At 42.4% G+C, this 4,283-nt stretch overlaps 1 pseudogene; it reads left to right on the top strand.

Annotated features, from left to right (window-relative positions):
* Positions 1 to 677: 677 nt before the first annotated feature.
* On the top strand, positions 678 to 811 carry LOC114010013 (uncharacterized; annotated as a pseudogene).
* The last annotated feature ends 3,472 nt before the right edge of the window (positions 812 to 4,283 follow it).

Below are 4,283 nucleotides of genomic sequence, written 5' to 3'. Positions count from 1 at the left end.
ACTCGCCGTTGCTGGGAAAAGCCCGCTCTAATCCTCTTGTTGCCGAGCGCTGAGCTTTCGGGAAAAGTCCCCAGCACAGCTATGGAGTGTGCACCAACTACTCCATATGCAACCGTGGCCAAACTGCTAGAGGGAGCGATAGGAAGCGGCGGTGACTTCAGGAGTGCCCACTGCAGCGGCGAGACGGGAATCAGGGGTTAGCGGGGAGAACTGATGCCTCCTCCTCTTTCCTCAAAAGGAAGAACGACGCAGGTACAGGGCTGAAACCTCGCTAAAAGCCAGAGCCGGACCCTGTTCCTTTCACCAAGTGCGCTTGCGCTGGTCTGGCCGCCCGCGTGCAGCTGCTGGGTTGGTGCTGCTGAGCCGGAAGAGCAGGCGCTCCGAGTCTCCACCTGCTGGTAGCGTGGTCTGTCTTTTAGGGGGAAATGAAGTCTGTGACAGCGTTTTAATATATGAACAAATGAAATTAGGTCAGAACTATCCAAAGGAGTCTCAAAAGAATGGTTGAGTATGCAAAAAGCATTGAGGATTAACAGAATAATTTGATGACAAAGGGAACCTCTGTTGATCCAGGTGTAAAATAACTCAGCAATTTTACATGAAAGATCTAAACTCTAATTTATTACTTGGCACATTACTTATGTAACAAATTGAACTGAAGGATCTGATAGACATTTATTTGTATGAATTCAAGTATACATAAATATACAAACATAAAAGTAGGTTTCTGATTCTACCTTTAAAATACAATTATCCTGCATGGCCCCTGCGCAAGGATGACACGCAAATTCGTGAAGCGTTCCATATTTTTTCATGATGAACAGATTTATAAACAAATTCTTTCAATTAAAAAAAAATACAATTATCCTGGGCCAGCAGATGACGTGGTGGTTGAGCTTTTGGACTCCCACATGGCTGACTGTGGTTTAGTGCCAGACCTGGTAGCTTGCTTTCTCTCTCTCTGTCTCTTTCTGGTGAGCACACATGCCCTATAGCAAATTAAAAATTAGTAATAAATAAAATTTAAAAAATAATTCTTAAAAAAAAGGATGATTTAAGGGTTGACTTTTTAAAAAATGCAATTATCCTGTGCAGAGACCTGTATCTCTGCAATTCTTATACCCAGTATAATCAACATCTACATTAATTAGTGTCTTTAATTAAGTAATCAGTCTCTTCTTTTTTTCTCTAGACATAAGAACCATCTGGGCACAGGACTCTTAAAACCATCAACTTATTACTGAGAAGTTATCTCTTATTATTTAACAAATTTGAAAAGGTAAAAACAAGGCATTCACCCTGGTAGGGCTGAGGTCACAGCGCCTGTACCTATATATGCATTTAACTTGCCAATGCCCTTGACTCAAAGACTGGTCAGGAACATAACTGCATCTGAATATGTTGTTATTATTACCGAATGCACTGAGGGAGACTACTAGACTACTAGGGCGGGGGTGGGAGGTGAAGGGCTGGCATTCTGAGAGCCCTGAGAGAGCCAGAGGGTATCTCAGGAGGAAGGTGTCAGACAATACCTATGACAGAAATTGGTCTTCAGTTGGGTGATGCAGGCCTAGCCTTAAGGAAGTCAGGGTTTTTCTTTAGGTTGGGTGTTGTTAGAAAGTGGGGCCAATTTTATGATGGAGTACCTTGTTTATAGACAACACATAATGAGATAATAGTTTAAAGTTTTTAACTGTAGCATTAGAGTTTAATTTAATTGAGGCCAGCTGGTGGCATGGTGATTAGGGTGCTGGATCCTACAAGACCAACTGTGAGGTTAGAGTCCTGGAACAGTTGCTTCAAAAACACACTAAGGGGACCAGCAGTTAGCGTAATGGCTATGTCGCTGGACTCCCACGTGGTCGAACGCCGTTCGAGTCCTGGACCCGGTGGCTTAAACTCACACTGGGCGCATGTGCGTGCGTGCCCAAGATCCTGAGAGGAGAATGGAGGAGAAGGGATTGCGGCGTGGCCATCCCCCCGGGGGGTGATTTCTCGCTTTCTCTCTCTCTCTGTCTGTTTGGCGAGCACACGCGCCCTATAGCAAAAACAAAACAAAACAAAACAAAACAAAAAAACTCTCCAAAAAAAAACACACTGAGCACGTGTGTGTGTGTGTGTGTGTGTGTGTGTGCGCGTGCGCACCCAGAATTCTGAGAGAAGACCGGAGGAGAAGGGAGAAGGGGCTGCACCATAGCCATTCCTCCCTCTGGGGGGGGTGGGAGGTGGTGGTGGAATGCGTGTTTACTCAATTTCTCTCTCGCTCTCCAATGAGAGTACAGATGCTGTATAGCAGGGGAAAACGTTAAATATAATTTAACTGTTAGCATATGAAATAAAACAGTATGTCAAGTTAAAATGTATTATGTGATTGAACTGCAACTGCAATTTTCTATTTTAGATAAACAAATAGAAAATGAAATAGAAACTCTAATTCTTGTACCTGATATAATCAACTATCTATGTTAATTATATTGAAGTTAGTCATTTCTCTCTTTTTCTGTAGACATAAGTGACACCTAGAGGACAGAAAGTTAAAAACCACTTAGGTCATTTTTGAATAAACATTATTTCATATTATTTAAAAAATTTGAGGGAGCAGGCCGCAGGAGGTGTGACAATTGGGGCACTGGATCCCTCATGGCCAACTCTGCAGTTTGAGTCCCAGATTTGGCCTCTTGACAATCTTTTCTCCTTCATTCTTCACTTGGGATTTGGGGCACTCACACATGCCCAGTGTGTTTTTCTTTCCTTTTTAAAAAAAGGTTGTTTGTTTGTTTGTTTGTTTTCTCCATAGGTTACATGTGTTTGCTGGAGAGAGACAGAGATAGTAAGAGGAAAGTGAGAAATCACCCCCAGGGGGATGGCCACACCGCAACCCTTCTCTTCCAATTTCCTCCCAGGATTTTGGGGACACACGCACATGAGCCTGTTTCTCAAGGCACCAGATCTGAGATTAAACTGCCAAGTAGCCATGTAGGAGACCAGCTCCTTAACCACCACCTATTGGTCCACATCTGGATTTCTTTTAATTTGCAATAAGAACATACTTTTGGGAACAATGTACATTCGCTAACTTGGTTACACTTGTACCACTTATCTTCAAATATCTTACTTTAGGGACCAGCAGTTACCATAATGGTTATGTCACTGGACTCCCATGTGGTCGAACGCGGTTCTAGTCATGGTCCTGGTGGCTTAGACTCATGCTGGGTGCGTGTGCGTGCGTGCCCAAGATCCCGAGAGGAGAATGGAGAAGAGATTGTGGCGTGGCCATCCCCCCTGGGGGTGATTTCTCGCTTTCTGTCTCTCTGTCTCTCTCTGTCTCTCTGGCAAGCACATACACCCTATAGCAAAAATCTCTCAAAAAAAAAAAAAAAGAAAAAAAATCTTACTTAAATTCATGTTGATATAGTTTAATACAATAAGTTACAAAGATAAAGAAATAAGTAGTGATTCCTCCTATTCTTTGTTACTTTGATAAATTAGCCCTAGGATGACTGGTGAATTATAGGGCTAGAGATGTAATTTTTCCAAGGTGTCCAAACTGACCCAAGCACCCTAGGAGAGTCTCTTGACTGGTCAAGATCATTGTCAGGAGAAGAGGATTCCTCATGGCCCCTGCGAACTAGTTATTTCAAGGGACAGGAGAAATGAAGATTTTCTACTGATAATTCAACCTCCAGCAAACAAAGCTAGCATGGCAGGAGAGTTGAGGCCTTCCTTCAGAAGAAGATTCCTCATGACTCCTGTGAACTAGTCATTTCAGGGACAGGAGAAATGAAGATTTTCTTCTGATAATTCAGCCTCCAGCAAACAAAGCTAGCATGGTAGGGAGCCCCTCTGGCCTTCAATCTCTGTCTCTGTGTCTCTGTCTCTGTCTCTCTCTGCTTCTGTCTTCTCATTTTTTTGTAATTTTTCCTTTTTACGATTTTTTTAAAGGTAAAGTTTTTCTCTTGCTCTCAGCTCCACCTTTTGTTTTGTTAATAATCCCCTCTGGTCCTTCCGCCCAGGCAGGAGAGTTGAGGCCTTTCTTCAGAAGAGGATTCCTCATGGCTCCTGCGAACTAGTCATTTTACGCAATGCGCTAGCGCCCTGCGTGGTTTTCTTTTTCTTTTTTTTTTTTTTTGTAGTTGTCGTGTTTTTTTTTTAAAGAAAAACAATAATTACATTTTTTTTTGTTTTTTTTTGTCTTTTTTTTTCTCTTTCTTTGTCGTTTCTCTCTTTCTCATTTTCTTTTTTCTTGTCTCTCCACTCTTCAGTATCCATTTAATGTGTTTCTA

Source organism: Tupaia chinensis, unplaced genomic scaffold (genome assembly GCF_000334495.1).
Source record: "Tupaia chinensis unplaced genomic scaffold, TupChi_1.0 Scaffold000682_1, whole genome shotgun sequence".
In the NCBI taxonomy this organism is placed as follows: domain Eukaryota; kingdom Metazoa; phylum Chordata; class Mammalia; order Scandentia; family Tupaiidae; genus Tupaia; species Tupaia belangeri.
This window is presented reverse-complemented; position numbering and strand designations above follow the sequence as displayed.